The sequence below is a fragment of the Erigeron canadensis genome, chromosome 3, assembly GCF_010389155.1.
Source record: "Erigeron canadensis isolate Cc75 chromosome 3, C_canadensis_v1, whole genome shotgun sequence".
NCBI classification, from domain to species: domain Eukaryota; kingdom Viridiplantae; phylum Streptophyta; class Magnoliopsida; order Asterales; family Asteraceae; genus Erigeron; species Erigeron canadensis.
Window position 1 is genome coordinate 30,643,332 of NC_057763.1, and position 20,726 is coordinate 30,664,057.

The 20,726-nt window shown below is 29.0% G+C and overlaps 1 long non-coding RNA gene across 1 annotated transcript; it reads right to left on the reverse strand.

Moving 5' to 3' along the window:
* Positions 1-5,244: 5,244 nt before the first annotated feature.
* Positions 5,245-7,031, reverse strand: LOC122593564. The gene is made up of 2 exons (XR_006322842.1): positions 6,924-7,031; positions 5,245-5,624 (listed from the first exon to the last, which is right to left on the reverse strand). It is a non-coding gene; the product is annotated as an uncharacterized LOC122593564 (long non-coding RNA).
* Between the last annotated feature and the right edge of the window lie 13,695 nt (positions 7,032-20,726).

A 20,726-nucleotide genomic window follows, 5' to 3' on the forward strand; every position in this document is an offset into this window, starting at 1 on the left:
CATAAAACTCAGGCATTCAGCTTAAAAAATAGGAGAAATAAAAAAATACATAGAGAGAATTGAACTCATGTAGACATGTAGTCATGCCGGAACAAATCAATAACTCGTAGTCCTTTAAACAAGTGGTTTTGAACTTTTGATCACACAAATGTTGCTACACAAAGTACTGAAAGTAGTGGTCAGAATTCAAACCCCATCACACTTGGTTTTTTATTTTTTTTTCTTATTATTTTAGTTAAATCGATCTTAAATAAAATGAATGAGTAAAAATAAGACTATGCTAAAAATGTTGTATCAGACCTTAGGTAGAAGTGACGGATCTAGAAATCCGTTATTGGATATTCACTTTTCGATAACAATTTTCTTTTTGCGTAATAGGGATTAAAAAAAAAACTTTTTTTTGGGTTAAAAGGATATATATTTGTTTTGATAAACAAATAGACAAGATCAAATGATTTGTGTTTGTTGGATTCGTCAAGCTTTCTATAGAGTTCTCAAATGTATAAACATTTTTCTTGAGATAAAATATTAATTATTTTGACAACCATTTTTAAACAAACATGTAGATAATACCAAAGATATATATGTTTACACAGAGAATGGTTTTAGTGAACATTGGTATATTGTTATTTATTTGACGTATCAATTAATTTTTTTTTCCCAATTATTAAAGAACTCGAGAATGCAGTATTACAATTGTGATACTATTAGGCCGGTCGTAGTAAGCCATTGACTCGGCACCAGTTAGCTTGGCAATGGTTAGTTCCAACTATGCAACCTTCTATTGCAGCTATGTCACGTACTGTTGGTCAAACATTAGGATGTCTGTCCAATCTAGGAAGTTCTTCGATTTCGGTCGTGTAAGCACTGTTTCCGTCATCGTGCTGTTAATCCAGCCCCCACGTCCGTTCTATGTTTGTCATCGTCTAGCATGTGAAGCTGCATCGAGTTTTTAACCTCAAACAGAGTCATGTTTGGCCTATAGTAGGGATCTATTTGGGTGTTTGAAAGTGTGTTTTGGTGTATAAAGATTGTTAAGTGTAAGTGAAGATGAATATGTGTGAGTTGTAGTGAAATGGTAGTGTATATATAGTGGTAAAAAATAGTCGTTAAGAGCTATTTTTGCCATATTCTAAAAGTTGAAATTCGAAATGGGGGCCTATTCTGTCAAATTTGAAATTTATTAGTTTTAAATAAAAGTTTTATTTATATTTGGGATAAAATAAAATAGAATAAAAAAATTCCTTAGGGGCAGCCTTATAATAAGACTAGTCCCCAAAATTACTAATCCTGATCAGCGATACATCAGTAAAAAACCATATAAACACTAATTCCCATGAAACCAACCCAATACTAAGGATTACTATTGGACTCACCTTTTATTTAATTATATATTCACAAATTGTTTTTCTTTTTTTTAAAAAAAAAAAGAAAGAAAAAAGCTTAAACAACTTCTCCCTAAGGGAACGAGTGATGGAGGATGACTCGAACCTTGTGGTGTTCACTCGTCCTTGGATGGAGAACGAATGGAGAACTAATGGAGGACGGAGCAGCTTCTTAGTGTGAGGGGTAGTTTTTTGGAGAGATAAAAACTGATGCGACAGTGAGGAAGATGTGAGTAAGAGATTTGTTAGTAAAAAAAAAGCCTTAGTGTTAGTTTTTTTTGGAACGACATTCTAATCTACTTCTACTCTTAAATTACATGCATGTATGGGATGAATCTCAGGACTCTCGAAAAATCCATATTAATCCACCCACACAAGTGTGAAAAATAAGACTCGAACCTAGGTGACCAGATGGATTCCCCCAAGTCAAAGACCTTACCAATAAGTCACCAACCTCATTGGCGGCCTTAGTGTTAGTTATCATCACGTCGTTTTGTGCAGTGCCACATCAAAAATAAAATAAAAAAAACTCTCCGAACCACTTCCTAACCAATAATCTTAACCACACCCACAACCTTTTTCTTTTTATATCCATAGACTTTAAATTAAAAATATAAAGCACCAAGACAACTCGTTACCACAACAATAAACGCCATTATCAATCACCACCAATGAGACCTGAAGACTCACACAATAATGTGGGCTCATGCTTAACCGATTGCGACTCTAAGAAATAAAGAAATGAGTAATACATAAGTTAGACTGTTAGCGAGTGTGACAATTGATGGGTACATGTGGTGGACTTTAAAAAAAATAACGAGAAAGCACTTAAACACTAGAATTAACTTGAAACTTCTTGTCATCTATCTAGCCAGTATACATGACTGTTTTATATGTGTGATTATAATTAAGAAGCATGAATATCATATCATGCGTACGTTGGCTTGATGATCGTTTCATGTTTTCGATCCATTTCATATACGAGACTAGTTTATCTTATATAAGTGGCTTTCTATCAGAAGAGACACTTCACGAAAATTGAATCTAACTCTGTTGTTTGATATTCATTATTATTGCTTAAACGACAAAGGTACATTATAACCTGCTAAGTTTGTTCATTCATATAAAATCTATATGAATCTCCATATGACTACAGAAATACGCACTTCATTTACAGACCCTAAAATCAATTCCATTTTCAACAAGAAAAAAGAAAACCATTCCTTCATACATATTAAAATTGAAACATTCAATTCAAGACCAAATTTTTTTAAAAAAGTTAAATTGAATCAAATGCCACTTGAAGTTTTCGGTTTTGTCACTTTTGTAACCTCACATAATCACATTTGGATAGAAAAACTTTAAAAAGTGAAAAACCAATAGTATGTGCCCAAGATACAGTGACTGATCAAGGAGTTTAGTGGGCTCATATGTCGTATGCTTTTACATCTTTTAGAAAAGAACAACGCAAAAAGTCCAAATCTTGTAGGCCCAATAAATTTAATATGTTTCAAGTTTGGCGTGAGTCCTCTGAAATGACTACTCAGTAGCCCAGTAGCATCACACGACCACAAGCTTATTCGTGAAAAGGGTGTGTTTGGTTTTACAGGTTTAGGAAGTTAGGAACTTTGACACTCAATTGCGTCCATGTAAGGCGTTGGCGGGCTGGGCAACGTTGTTACAACTTGTTAAACGTGGTGTTACCCCGACCACGTTGTCATGTCCTTTTTGCCAGATGTATGATGAATCATGTGATCACTTGTTCACGAGTTGCTTATTAGCTATGGATGTCTGGAACAAGGTCGGGAGATGGTGTAGAATAAACCCAATATATGCCTTCGAGACCCGTGATCTACATATCTTACATAAGACGTTGCCCGGTGACAAAAATTGGAGGAAAATCATAAATGCAATCATTCAAGTTTCTACATGGTGCTTATAGAAGAAACGCAACGAAGCGGTACACGAAAGTACTTCTTTCTCTCCCAGTCTTATCTTTGAAGAGATTAGATCTATCTCTTTTCTATGGATCTCAAATAGGGCTAACTTGGTGACGAACGATTGGGTTAATTGGTTTAATTTCAACAATTTGTTGTAACTTAAAACTTTGATTATGTAATTTCCTAACACCTTGCTAGCATGTGAAATAAAAGTTCATCTTTGCCCTTCAAAAAAAAAAAATGTAAGGCGTTTGCAAGATCGATTTAAACCAAATTGAACAACAAAGACACTTGAACATCCCCGGTGTGTGAAAGATTGATCGTGCATTAGTATTTTTTTCCAATAAAGCCTGCATTGAGTTCATTATTGGTAAAGCTGGAAATCAGAACTAGCTCGGGATAATAATTAAATTCTGCATCTTCAAGTACATACATGGTTTTCACACCCGGATATTTCTTTTACATGTTACAACCATCATCTTTAATATTTACAATGTCCACGTTACAACCATCTTTAGAAAACTTGCTGATTTTTTGTAGCAGCGTAAAAAATTTATGCGTAACCAAAAACTGTTGCATTATACAGAATGCAATAGTAATATATGTATGAAATTATATAAGAAACACAACATTTAGGATCATAAGCAGATGGGGTAATGAACTCAGGTCGACAAATCAAGTCACAGAATAGTTTGCCCTCATCTATGATCTCCAGTATGCTATATATGGTTTTCTAGTGGCCGAGTCTTGAGATGGTTCAGTCTGTTTTTGAACCCGTGTACAGGAGTAAGACAGATAGCGAAACCCGTGTACAGGCCTAAGCTGAATGGTTCAGTCTGTTTTGAACATAAACATCAACCACAGTTTATTCTTATTCCTTTCAAAATAAAGTAGTTTGACAAGGCAATCATTCCTACATCTATGGGAACAAACACCGCCAAAAGTTAAATTATAGCAATTCATGTTGCTAAAATTACTAATTATCAATGCAATGCATACATGCTATAATGCTTTTGACTCGTATCTGCAGAGCATTTTTTTTCCCTTCATTCCGGCAAGATACATGCAAACCTTTCTGACTTTCTCTACACACATCTGTCCCGGACAAGACATCAACCCTCACCACTTGGCTAACCTAGTAACACCCTAATGACTTTACAAGGAGTAAGGACCTTTCATCCAATACATGTCAGGGATGCTTATCCTAATCAAATGCAATTTTACCTAGGTGAAAACCACGTTAGATAACATACGATAAAGGCATGCTGTTAATTCTTACTACCAGACTGACAGAGTAATTAAAATGATGCTCTAGAGAAAAATGATAAAGTAAATCTTATGAATCCAAATCCAAACCTCAATTTATTTACAAGTCACAACCATTATTATGGATGCATCTAGAGTTTTGAGAGGAAAAAAAAAAACATTTTAAATTTTATGAAGCCTGTCAAAATGTCTACAATTTTCACAGCAGATAGATCAAGCCGTACCCCATTGGACCCGCCCACAACTTTCTCAAACCATCTATATAACTCTGAACTACTTATACTAATTCATGCCATCTCTTATAACATTATAAGCTAATCTATCTCGAGATTCAGGCCTTACTAAAGATAAGTTCAGTGCAACAAAAAAACTATTCGGAAGAAAAAGGATGATAACGAGGGAAGAAAGACGCAAGCGAAAGGGTTCAAGCCCTAGAAAGAGGTGTGTGGCTTCAATGAAAGAGCATCACTCAAGGTTCTATATACTTGCAAGATGCGTTGTAATGTTACTTTGTCACTCTACTTAGATATACATATAGCATATAAATGTGTGTATGCACCGTGCATGTTCTCATTATATATGGTAATAATTTCACGTATGATGAAATTGTAGCAACTCCTGAAAGCATTTTACATGATTGAACAAAAAAAAGATTATGTGAAAATTGGACTAATCATTCATTCATGTGTGTCCTGCAATGTACACTCGATAAAACCATTGTAATCGGAAAAAAAAAAAGTCATTTGATATAAAACCAAGATAGATCAACATTTTCACTTAGAAGAAGAGCATTTGCTCTTGATCCATTTAAAACCAGTTGAGGTACCTTTCTTCACTTTGTGTGCTCCAACAATCGCAGCAGACTTCGCTTTCACCAATCCAGTGGATGCAACTGCTTTCAGCTGCTCCATCTTCTTGTTGTTGCTATCATTGCTCTTCTTATTCGGCTTTTCATGATTCTTTTCTTCATTGTCAAAAACACCGTTTCCCCATTGATCAGACCAGCTATCATTCTTGCTTCCCATACTGTGACCTGAAATAACAAATTTCTAATCAAGGTTAATCTTGTGTCAATGAAGTCCCTCTAAGAACTAGTCAAGGGGTGGCCGTTCATATCAAGTTCGGGTTTGGCCAGTTGGTATCGCACAACCCGAAAACGACACAATTAATTAACCATGTAAAAAAACTCAACCCTAAACTGGACAAGCTTAACCAAGTACCTGGACATTACATATGTTCCGGTTTATCTAAACACATCAAAGAGTTTGGCAGGTTAAACAGATTGTAAACATGTTCTTGTTAAGTGGATTGTAAAAGACTCGATATATAATTTTTTACTTATAACAATTTTTTACTAATTAGAAATTTAACCAGGATTAGCCCATTTATCTACAACCCAACCCGAACATGACCCGCTAAGCAAACAGTTAGGCAGGTTGGCTTGTTTACAACCCGAACCAGACTAGAACTTGTATCGTATTAAGAATTCCCAACTCTGAGAGGAGCTACAAGCAAATCAGGAATCAAAGACGTCTATGTGATTACTGATTACACAGAAGTAGAAAACATAATTTTATCGTAAACTTAAGTGATAGATGCATCATTTGCAACTACTTAAGGTATTGCTATCTTCGTTCTTTGTGATTTTAACTTATGACAGATTGACAGGGTGTTTTGCATTGCGTTCCGAGAATGACTATTACATTGTTGTGTTTTCAAGTTTGAGTATAGCAAAACTTATACCGATTATTTAGCCGTCACGTTGCATGTAAATCTTTAAATAACCAAAAACTATCAAACACTTTAACAACTAAGTAGCTGATTATCACAACTTCAAACACTAACCCCCGAAAATCCTTTTATTTACAACTTAAGGGGTATTCGACATTTTTAATCGCTTATCGCTTACTTTTGTAACAAAACACTCTTAGACAACCGTTTTTATCTTCTCAGTTTACCCGTAATAAGCACTATAAAACAAGCAATCTTAAACACTCAAATTTATCATTAAAAGATTCTAAATAATTCCAAAATCACAAAATCACTTTCATATCACAATGCCAAACACTCCTTACCAAATAAGATTTTTATATTTTCATTTTTTTTTTTTAGTTTAACTCTAAAACTACAACTAATTCATTAGCAGATACAAACTGAAATAGCTTTGCAAATAAATAAATTAATGTTAAAACTACGCAAAAAATAAATAACAATAAAATAAAATAAATAAAAACCTAGTGTCCAAAAACTCCTTTTTCTGCATATGTCTAAAGCTGGATAAAAGAAAATAATAATAATAACAACAACAATAATAAAAGGAAGAAAATGAAACCCTGTGTATGTGAACCGGTCCGACCCGACCCGTATAGAGAGAGAATCGAAGGTGATGATGACTTGTGTGAGACCTAGGCAAGAAAAAGATATATAAAAAGGGCCGGATGATAATAATAGTTTATATGGATTAATCTATATTTATATATCCGTCTATGTGTTTTGTTCATTTGAGGCCTAAATTTTCTTTGAAAACTAGGGGAAAAATCTTGACCATTGAATTATCCCCTAAAAAATAAATCTCAACCCTTGATATCTCCCCTTCCTGTCGTCTCCTTCCTCCCACCACACACACAAACACACACATAGATTCTCTCTTTCTTCCCCGTTTTTCCGGCAACGGCTCCGGCGACGGGATCTTGAACCACGACCATCTCCACCTTTATCTCTGACCGGCGACGACGACCAACTCCTCCTCCTTCTTCTCAGGCGATACAACAGCCGGAAAATGCAACAACTTCGCCAGAAAACTTCAAATGCCGATAAAACCTTCGTTCCTTCGAATTAGAACATCACACTTACACCAAAACACTCACAATCACACCGTGAACAAACCCTGACCAGAAATTAATCCGATCTACACTCGCCGGAAAACTTGAAAAACTCACCGGAAAACTTAAAAACGCTATGGCTTTGTTGTTTCTTCGAATTAACGCATGAAACTTGTACCAAATCACTCAAAAACACATTCCGCACAAACCCTAGCCAATAAACACTGTTTTCGAGCTCGCCAGAAAAATCACAGTGTCGCCAGAGAAGATTCGACGACGTTAGAGTCTTAGTGATTACCAATCAAGCTTGATTTGGCTTGACCAATCAAATATGATTGGACAATGTCGCCGGAGTAATTCACCGGAGTAATTCGCCGGAGTAACCAATCAAGTTTGATTGGTTTGACCAATCAAATATGATTGGACAATGTCGCCGGAGTAATCCGCCGGAGTAACCAATCAAGCTTGATTGGCTAGACCAATCAAATATGATTGCACAATCGCCGGAGTAATTCACTGGAGTAACCAACATGTTTGATGAGATTTTGATGATGGTTGATCCAAGGGCTGAGATTAATCCCTTGGTTTCCATCATTTTTAAAGGATTCATATGAATACAACCCATCTGTCTATACCTCTAACAATATCTATTTTTGTCAACCTAATATCAACTAGGACAATTTTGCATAGGCTTTACTCAAAGTCTACGCTTATTTTTTTAAGAGAAACTTTAATTACATTAATAAGTGTTTTAATCTATATATTATTAATTTAAATGTATATATATTTATTTATGGGGGATATATCTTATATGATGTTAACATCATATATTTATACTAGTCCTAATAACCGTACGATATACGGTAGCTATATAGATTTGTATCGTAAAAAAATTTGAATATATTGTAGTTAAAGTAAACCAATGATATATCGAGGCTATATTATAATAAACAGTAATGATAAATATAATATATGTTTAATTAGAGTGTTGGATTTACCTTAAATTTTTACAATCACATCAAAATCGAAACCTATAAGCATCGTGGATGACGGCAAATAGCCTTGTGATTTCATATCGTAAACTCAAATTTTTAAAGTATGCATGTTAATAACTTATTATTATAAGTAATATAAGTAATAACAGTTGAAGAATGGGAAAGAAAAATTTTATTAATGAAAAAACGATTGAGAAAATGATTAATAAAATAAGGTTATACGTGATATGTTTTGTATATAAGTCAAGGGTTACAGTTTAATTCTAAGTCTAATATGGAAATTGAATCTATATACAATCAAAAAAGCTATTTAATAAAATAAATAAAAAGACACGTGTCGATCAATAATTACGCCACATGTCGTTTCTAGAACATGTCAATCATGTTTTAGTTTATTGGTAGATAATGTTTCTCTCACAAACCTTTAATTCAGGGGAACCGTTTAGCATGTGTGAAAATTGATATGAGTGCAACACCATAATATTAATATCATATAACATTTTTTCATATTTATATTATTTAAAAAAATATAATTATTGAATATATAAAAAAACACATATCGTTGAAATAGAACATCATATTAGGACCTTAATCCTATATCTACCAATATATATATAACAAGGTGCTAAATTCATTTCTAAACAAACAAGAACCTTTCGATAGATTCCATCTTTGATTTAGTTACATTAGATCAAATTTAATTATTTCATCTGTATTAAATGACAATATTAATACTTATATTTTTTATAACTACAAAAAAAATCCCCTTTTATATTTAATTTACACTTTTTAATTTTTAATCACAAATTTACACTTTTTACCCAATAATTCTAGTACAATATATTCAATAGATTAATAACTAATATATATCATAATAATAAAATAATACTATCTATCTTATATCTTATCCAATAGAATAATAGTTAATATCATATAAAAAAATAAAACATATCTTTGATTTAGAACCATTAAATCAAATTTAATTATTTCATCTTTACTAAATGACAATTTTAATACTTATACTTTTTATAACTATACAAAAAAATCCCCCTTTATATTTAATTTACACTTTTTTGATTTTCGTTCACAAATTTATATCATTTATCCAATAATTTTAATATAATATATTCAATAGATTAATAACTAATATATATCCTAATAATAAAATAATACTATCTATCTTATATCTTATCCAATAGAATAATAGTTAATATCATATATAAAAAAAATAAAGCATAGTCAATAGTCAATAATGTTTAATAAAGGAATAATTGCAAATTTTCTAATTTTTATATATGAAGAATACATAATCAAATAATGCAATAATAAATGAAAATGACGCAATAAAGTAGTTCCACGTTGACTATATATCACATATATGAGAGAAATTGATAAGAGAATGAGAAATAAAGTTATAAACATATTAATGTATTTAAAGCTCTAAATAGATATGATACAATCAACTTTTCATTTGCTTTACACCTTCGAGTTCAAGAAATGAATTTTCTTTATGAAAATTGTTATGATACTGTCTACGAGGAAAAAATCATTATTAAAGCTAAAAATCTTATAAAATACACACAAATTCAAAATTATATTCTTTTAGTTAAGCTACAATTTAAAAGAAATTAATATTTAAGCTACATAATGATAATAATTAATAACTATAAAAAAAATCTTGGCATGAAATTTGTAGTACGAAGATTTGCTAGATTTGTCATTTATGAGAGCTATATTAATTTGAAAAGAATTTAGTTTCCAAATTAAATTAAATTATAAAAAATCAAATGAAAAAAAAAAATCAAAATGAATTATGATGTCATGATTTTTTAAAATACTTGTAGGAAATAATATGAATTTGACACATAAGATTTTTATTTTAAAAAACTTATAGAATCAATCTTCTTTTATTTATAGAAGAGATAGTAAGCTATATTTTAAACCATAATAAAATATAATTAAATATTAATAATGTTGTAATACTCTGTATCTACAATATATATATATATAATAATAATGTCGGGATTATAAATTATCAACGATAGTGTTGAGAAGGCGGAGTTTACCTTAGGTGAGTGATAAATTTGGGAATGTCAATCTTTAACATTGATCTGCAATTTTGGAGCATGTGATGACGGAAAAGTTGCGCTTTATTAAACAACATAAAATAAATTATCGAAATTAATGATATATAAATTAGCTTCTAAATATGCATGACTATTGTGATTACTATTATAAAGGAATTTGGAAAAAAATATAATGTTTTTACATGCAACTATATTATCAATGTACTGTACATTTACCCAAACAAATAAAAAACCCTTTTTACAACCTTTTTTTTCTATTCTATTAAAAATAAAACAGCTTAAAATTTTTACTCTACCAATAGAGAGGTTTATCTCTAAAATAATGTTTCCAACCAAGTGTTGTATTTTCAAAGAAGAGGCCTATGACAACAAAGTCAATGTTTGTATGTATTCTTTATTTATTAATATTTTGTAGGAACAAAATTACAAAAATACCATTAAAAAACTTTACATTGTACCAAAATTGGAGTAGGGACTCCATTCATGAGTATATTTCATAAATTTTTCAAAGTTATTATAGAAAAATAAATCTAAACTCAATACTAATGCGTTGTAAATGATGGATTATAACTCGACAATTCAAAGTATTTAGGATATATTATTTTTTCTCTATTTCGATTATTTCTATTTCATAATAAGTGTTTGTGAAATTATCAAGGTAAAAAAAAACAAATGTTAATAAAGTGAAATTGAATATTTTAATTTGTTAACTATTAATTAAGAAAATAGTATTTTAGATATATATAAATATAAAAATATATTTACCTGCGTATTACGCGGGACAATAATCTAGTATATATATATATAACAAGGTCCTAAATTCTTTTATGAAAAAACAAGGACCGTTAGATGAGTTCAAACTTTTAATTACAACCCTTAGATCAAAATAATTGTATCATTACCAAATTTATTATTAAGAAAGCACAACATTGGTCCTTATAGTTTAAATAATCAACGATCTATATATTTAACAAAATCTTAATTCTAATATTACTATTAAATTATTATTCTTTAATTATGACAATACGCAAGATTCTTTTTTATTAAAATCAAAGTTTGCATCATCATTAATCTATTATGACAATACGGAGATAACTTATATTGTATAAACTATTAACAATAAACATATTTTTCAATAATGTATGACATTATGATCATTATTCTATATATTTTCAAACAATAACTATTATTTTACTCTTTATTCAATTGGATAGATCATTATAAAATGACATCTACCAATAAATATATATATATATATTTAGCAAGGTGCTAAATTCATTTCTAAACAAACAAGAACCCTTAGATTAATTTTATCTTTGATTTAAAGCCATTAGATCAAATTTAATTATTTTATCTTTCTTAAATGACAATATTAATACTTATACTTTTTATGATTATACAAAACATACCTCTTTAAATTTAATTTACACTAAACATATATATAATATATTTAACCAAGGTAACAAGTAAACCACTAGAAAACATAAGTTACATTAGCCGTTGATTAGATTCCACTTAACAGTGACTAGACGGTTCGCTTTTATGCACGAAGTTCGCTTTTGTAACAAACCTTAGTCATTGTTTCTCATATATATATTTGTGCATTATTTAACCACAGTTTTGAAAAATGGATACATCATCTATTAGAGTTCTCGCTAAGTAAGATTTTCGTTTCTTTGGATGTCTTTCATTGATCCGGATATGTCTGCATTGTCATTGCACTTGGGTTTTAACGTTTTGCTTGAATAATTTAGTTATACACTAAAATTGCTAACCACTTTAATTATCAATCTATATATCGTATGTTGTGTTAATCTAAATTAAAATTATGGATAATATCATTGCAATTTTCATACAATTATTTTTTTGATATATAATTGTGATAGCTTACTATAGACTCCATAATTGTTTTTTAGTTTTTTATTAAGAAGGTTGGTTTGACTCCGCTCTAGTTTTCAAAACATTGATTTAATAAAAATATTATATGATAAAAATCCTTATAACGGAATTTTATTCGTTATAACATAAAAATCCTATACAAAAATTTAACTTAATATAAACGTATTACATTAACAAAGAAAGTTTTATTGTAATAACATTAAAAACTAATTTTATAGATAAAAAATGATGCAAAATAAAAAAATTTAGTTTTCATAATTATATCATTAAAAACATTAATTATTAATGTCTACAAATTTAAATAAGGAAGTAATAATAACTTAAATTTAATAAAATAAAATCTAAAAAGTTAAATAAGGTATATGACACCATCATTTGATCTAATGGGTCTAAACAAAAGTTAAAATTCATCTTAGGGTCTATACCTATTCAGTTATGATATAAGGTTTCTCTTTAATATATATTTAGAGATAATAAAATAATACTCTTTATTTTATATCTTATCAATAGAATACTAATTAAGATCATATATATATATAAAAAAAAACATGTTTAAGTTGAAATATTTAAGCTATGTTTCATTTAAAATATATAGATCAATTTTTTATTGATAAAAATAGTAAGCTATATTTTAAACCATAATAACATAAGATTGAATATTAATAATGTCGTAACACCTTGTATCTACAATACTGAGTATTATATATATATATATATATATATATATATATATATATTGTCGGTTTAGTCAAATTATCAACGGTAGTGTCGAGAAGGTCGAGTTTAACTTAGGTGAGTGACAACTTTGGGAACATCAACCATTAACATTGATCTGCAATTTTGGAGCATGTGGTGACAGAGAAGTTGCGCTCTATTAAACAAAATTAAATAAATTATCAAAATTAATGATATCTAATTTATCTTGTAAATATGCGTGACTATTGTGATTACTATTATAAAGGAATTCGAAAAAAATATAACGTTTTTACATACAATTATATTATCAATGTACTGTACATTTACCCAAATAAAAAAAAAAGAATTTTTCCAACCTCTTTTTTTCCCCCTATTCTATTAAAAGTCAAAACAACTCAAAATTTTTAGTCTACCAATAGAGAGGTTTATCTCAAGACTAATGTTTCCAATCAAGTGATGTACTTTTAAAGAAGAGACTTATAACAACAAAGTCAACGTTTGTATATATTATTTATTTATTAATATTTTGTAGGAAAAAAATTACAAATATACCCTTAAAAAGTTTACATTGTACCAAAATTGGAGCCAGACTCCATCCATGTTTATATTTCATAAATTTTGCAAAGTTATTATAGAATAATATCTAAACTCAATACTACTGTGTTGCCTATGATGGATTTTAACTCGGCAATTCAAAGTATGTATGATATATTATTTTTCTTTATTTCAATTGATAAAGACCACAATTTCAATTTTTGTGTGGAAGGGGTAAGGGCAGGGGGATCGAACTCGAAAAATGAAACGTAATGGATCAACTGGAAAGCCGTCATCAGGTAAAAAAATAGGTGGTTTAGGTTTTGGTGGTCTAGAGGCTCTTAATTTAGCATTGATATGTACAAATGTATATGACTTGTGGTTCAAAACTTGGATGCCGTGAGGTTTAAAATGATCCATGTGATTCATGGTTATGAGTTTGCGTTCCTATGTAAAACAAATGGTAATAATATATGGGCAAATATATGCTCCTCATTTTCTGGGGATACTCGATTGTTAGCCCCCTTAAGATGTTATTAAAGAACAGATAGAAGTGAAAATAAGACATAATTCTGGAATGATCATTGGCTTAATGGTGACACTCTTTTTTTTTTTAATTTTTTATTTTTTTTATATGTGAATGCTATTTTGATCTAAGTGGTCTTATTTTGTGTCCCGTGCTAGGAAGCATTATTCTTCTTTTCATTCCAAAATCAAGAATGCGACTAATACGATTGATTGGTCTGTACGCCCCGAAGAAGGTCTTTATAGCGAATGGCCACGTATATGGTGTTGCTAAATCGTTGAAGAGGTTCCAGATAAACTGCTACTTACTCTGAGATCGCTCCAGTAAGGTCAACTACGACAAAAACGTAGTTATTCCCCCCTTGAATTTAAGAGATAGGGCAATCGTCCTACGAAATTTATGATTAGAAGGTTATATGCCTTGGCACCATCTAAAGAATGTGTCATGTGTGATATTGTTTATGATATGACATGGAAATCCGAATGACATCGAGATATCTGTGATGAAATGGATAAACAATAACTTTTCGCATTGAATAATTTATTGAATTAGTAAGACTTAATGAACAACACAATTAAATTTTGTGAAATTATCAAGGTTAAATTTTTTTTTTAATTCGTTATTATTACTTAAGAAAATTGTATTTTTGATATATATATATATATATATATATATATATAAGTATAAAAATATATTTACTCGCGTATTATACGGGACAATAATTTAGTTTATACCCTATACTAAAAAGGTATATGAATTTACAAGTACTTTATGCGTGAAATGTATAAGTTCTTATAACATATAATAATTTTTACTATTTTTCATTTTAACCCCTATACTTTTTATCTTTTAACTTTTGCCCCACATCAAAGTTTTTTTTATTTATTTTGTTGACACTAAATTTTTGGGTTCTCATTTTTCATCAAATAACTTGCACATGGTGACGGTTTTACTTTTAAACATTTGGTTTTGACTATTTTTATTCGTCATTTTATATATATAACGTTTTTAAATTTGTTCCACATCAAAGTTTTCGTTTTTATATTCTTGACACTAAATTTTTGGGTTCTCATTTTTTCATTAAATACCTTTCACATGGTTACAATTTTTTTAAGCATATTTCTGACTATTTTTATCCATTGTTTATATATATATATATATATATATATATATATTATAACGTTTTTAAATTTACTCCACATCAAAGTTTTTGTTTTTATTTTCTAGACACTGAATTTTTTGTATCTCATGTTTTCATCAAATAACTTTCACATGGTTACGATTTTACTTTTTAAATATTTGGTTATGACTATTTTTAACCCCTCTTTTTATATATATAACGTTTTTAATATATAATAACTTTCATTATCGTTACGTCTTAGGTTTGTGTAACATTTAAAACATTAATATAGTTATTATTTATGTTTTTACACAAAAAGTCTATACAAATTTACAAGTCCTTTATACCTGAAATGTACAATTTCTTATAGCATATAATATTTTTATCAACTTTCATTTTAACCCTTAAAGTTTCTATCTTTTAACTTTTGCCTTAGATCAAAGTCTTCATTTTTGTGACACTAAATTTTTGGATTTTCGTCAGACAACTTTCACATACAGTTACAAATTTACTTTTAAATATTTGGTTTTGACAACGTTTTTAATACTCGTATATAATAACTTTCAATATCGTTATGTCTTACGCTCATGTAACATTTAAAGCATTAATATAGTTATTGTTTTTGTTTTTATACAAAAATGTCTATACAAATTTACAAGTCCTTTATCCCTCAAACGTACAAGTTCTTATAGCATATATAATGATTTTTACCAATATTTTATATCTTTTAACTTTTGCCATACATCAAAGTTTCATTTTCGTGACACTAAACTTTTTGATTTTCATCAGACAACTTTCGCACAGTTACGCATTTACTTTTAAACATTTGATTTTGATTATTTTCATGTGTTTATTTATATAAATAACGTTTTTAATATATAATAACTTTTACCGTTATTACGTCTTACGTTCATATTATATTTAAAGCATTAATGTAGTTATTGTTTATGTTTTTATACATTTTATAACTCTTTTATATATATATATATTTTTTTATTGTTATTGCTACATGTTTAATTGTCGAGTTCGAATATTTTACATAAATTTGGGTCCAAAATTTTTCGTATAGAAAGCGTACCCCGCGGCAACGCGCAGTACAATAACTAGTTAATATATAAATATTTATTTATTTATCTATTTTTTAAAACCTCATGTTAAAGTTCTTCTAACTATAAAATCCAGGTACATAACAAAATTCAATATATGAAATGCCAAATGGGAGCAAGATAATAATAATGGTTACTAGAATTTCTAAGTTTATCTGATATTAGAAAGATTAATAAAAGAAAATTTTAGGAAAAAAAAAAGTTTCATTTATCTTGTGAAATTTGTTGTTTGAACTTGATCCCTCTTAGTCATATGTTAAAAAATGATTTTTTCTGAAATTTCTATATTTTAGAGATTAACACTGTTGACTATTCAAGTGTCTTGACTAATTAGATTCGAAACATATACCTGACATGTTTTCGTCGTGCATCATCTAATCATCTATGAATAAAATGATAAAACCAATTTAACTTTTAGCTAATAATTTTCCCGAAACATTAATTAGTTAATTACTTATGTTATTTTGGAGCAAGATAAATAAATAAATAAATAAATAAGTCTATGACCCAATGCAATACATACTGTAATGGGTTGGGCTCACATAGTTAGTTCTGGCCTTGTTTGAAAGTAAATTTTACATCTTTTACAGAGGTCAATCGCAGCCCAGTCTGAGTATGAAATCCAAGCTAAGGTTGATTCTTGATATAGTTAATACTGTAGCTAGCATATTATTTATACACCATTATTTTTTTTCTTGTAATATATAGCTAGTAAATCGTGGTGCAGTTCTAATCTCATGACTATTTCTTAAGTTTTTTTTCTCAAGTGCAATAATGTTGAAGTACAAAACCCATAGATGAGGAGTACGTTCATGGAGGGATACGTTATATTTAGCTAATAATGACTTGAGGTTTATTATTCGTGTATCTCGAATAATAGTTTTATTTTTAATATTTTGTTTAGAGTGACTTGTTGTTTTTTTTTTTTAACGTATTTTAGTGATTTTTGGTTTTAACTTGAAATGTCGTTGTTGATTTCAAACTTGGTCTTATCATGGTTTTCCTATAAATTCGGTGTGTTTTCATTCTTGTGAATTTGGTGTGTTCAATATTATAGAATTAAATTTGTTAGTTGTAGGGAAAAAAAAAACAAAACTAGAACGGGTTCTATTGGTCAAGGAGGTTGATTCTATCATTTTAAAAGGATCCGATTGCTATTATAAAGGACTCGTTTGTTTAAGGCGGGTCTCATTATCACTTAAATAGGACACCCCACATATGACGCGTCTATAAAGCGAGTTCCATTACACTTTTTAACTGGGACAATTTAAGGAGCGTGTAGTAGTGTATATCTATGTTATCTATACTACACTAAAAAGCATTTAGTTCTTCATTTTCTTAAACTAAGTGATAAACTTAAAATGTCTCTCCCCTTTAATCTATACTTGAAATGTCTATTATGTCTATTTGAAGTACTTATAACGCTTAATGAACTTAATTTACAACATATACTCTTAATTCTTATATAGCTATACTACTTCTTTTACATCATTTTATTTTTACATTAATAACTAAGCTATTACCATAGTCGTCACCACTACAACCGTCACCGCTATCACGTCACCACAAGCTTATAGCTAGTATATTCATATAAGTTTATAGTTTCACTTTGACATAATATATAATACTATATAACTTTTTATATATAAAAAAAAAACCCAATGGAATACTGCTCTACTAGTATAGTGATGTTGTCTACGTTTCAACACGGAAATACTTTTTGACATAAGCAACGAAAAAGGAGAAGCTAATTTGGCTTTCGGCTGGTATTATATTCTAGATTAGATTCACACATTCTGTAGGGCTGAATGAAAATATAAATAAAAAATATAATAATCGAAAGTTACATTATTATTAATAACTTATGACATTATAAAATACTGTCAGATGAAGACGGATGCAAAGAATAAAAATTATAGTTTATGGTAATATGATATACATCAAATATATTAAAACATGACTAATGAAAAATAAATATTTATAAATCATAATAATCTTTTTTATAATCTATATTTAATATATATAGAAAGTACTCTTTAAAAAAATAAACATAATATAATAAATAATCTAATTTGAAAAAAGATAATTATCATTGAGTTAATAAAAAAACTTTAGACTCATATAGAAAATAAAAAATAAATATTAATGATTAAGATTATGATTAAGATTAAAATTGATGATTAAGATTATACATAGCAACAAAAAAATAACAACTTAAATGGTATAAAATGATGTTTATAATTATTCATAACTTATGATAATATAACGACTGATGGGAGCAATAAAATTATATTTTATAAATATTAGATATACGCCAAATATGTTAAAATCCCCTTTCAGTTATATTATAGATTAGAGAGATATAGATTAACTAATAATAATAAATACACATTAAGCCGTTAAGAAAAGTAAATAATAGATGTACATTAATTTTAGTTTAATAGTTTAAAAGATTGCAACCTACATATATATCCAAAAAAATGCCATAAATTGAAAGATTACAAATATAATACAATCTCCGTGAATAATTTAAAAGATTCAAAAGAGTAAGAGATATATATATATCCACCATATATTCGACTTGTTATGATGTAATTTTATTTTATTTTAACTTTTTAACTTTTTTATTACTTATTAATGATGATTAGGATAAAAAATAATTTTAAGGGAATGCTTAAAATTAGGAAATTAATGTAACCATGACACATAATGAAAAATCTTACATGACATTATCTCATAATTGTCAACTAATCAAAAACTATCATCTCTTAGTTATATAGAGAGATTACGAGTAATTAATTTGCGGGAAAAGTAAGTATAGGGCTGTTATGCACTCAACTTGGATGGAAAAACCCCTAACATACTAATTTTTTAATATTTTGGATAAATACTTGGGTCCCATGTTTTTTACCTTTTAAAAAAAGGTATGCGTGAAGTTTTTTACCTAACTTATATGCCAAACAGCCTCATATTTTCCCCCCCTTAATTTGCCGGTATTTCTTAATAATATTTGGAATTTAAATGACAATTTTGCCCTTGAGCATATAGTATGAAACTATATATGAAGGGAGACAAAGTTCCCAGTTTAAGTGAAAGAAAATGATGGCATGAGGGAGGTGCATGTATGTATGAAAGACATTCACAATAATAGAATATGAATACATTTGTAATTAGATAAGGAAGATTAAATGGCATAAAATTGGGGTGCATGTACATGTAGTGAATCTCTATATATGACTTTAATTCGCTTGCATAATATATACCCCCCTTGTTCCTTTAATTTGCTCGATCATGCAATTTTTGTGTTAATTTTCTCTCTATCAAGAACATTTTAATCAAAGTTAGATAACTAGACTTAACTTATCTAATAAAAATGAGCTGTTGTGATCGAATTACGATTAGTAAAACGTGATATTCACAAGAGGTAGTCTAGCTAATTAATGGTGTACGTGTTTGAATCATTGGTTTACATGAGTATATAACATGGGAAAATAATTCGTACTTAAGTACTGCCATGTTAAAAAAAGTTATAAATTAAACTTTTAAATTTTACATAATTTCCCTGAATTTTACATAATCCCCCTAAATTTTACATAATTTCCCTGCTTTAGCTAACGTTTATACGATTTAACAAGTTGATTAAATCATCACAAAGTTGATTTCCAGATTTCGAGTTTAGTTTATACGATTTAACAAGTTGATTAAAAAAATTTTCTATAATTAATGTTCCATGTTTATTTCTCCAATCTAGTAAGGGGGAGGGAGTCGAAGAGGAGGGTTGAGCGAGATGGGTGCGAGCTGGGGAGGGTTGAGTGAGTTACGGTCGCAACTCACGCGAGCTCGATGACGAGATGGGGGAGCTAGCTTGGAGCTCGCAGGGAGATGAAGGAGTGGGGTGAAAACAGGGACCAGAAGTGGCGAGTTCGGAAAGTTTCATTTTGACCGTTAGAGGACCGAAAGTGGAAGAAAGAAAGCGTCAGGGACCAAAGTTGCAATTATGCTGAAACTTTTGTTTTTCTTTTTTTAGTTGCATAAGTTTTTTATTTATTTATTTATTTATTTTTGAGCTGCTTATTAATAAAAAAAATAATAAATCTTTTTTAGTTTTGTTGTTCAATTATGTTGGGAATGTTTTTTTTTGGCATTATAAATATATATATATATATATATATATATATATTATTGGTAATACTAATATATATTTTTTTATAAAGATTTTTAAATAAAGTATCACTTTAAAATTTGAGACGTTACAAAATCTGGAAAAATGAAAGATGGGTTAGAAATAAAGATTAATATATATGTAAATTATTAAAAAACAATAAATATTTTAAAGAATTACAGTCCACT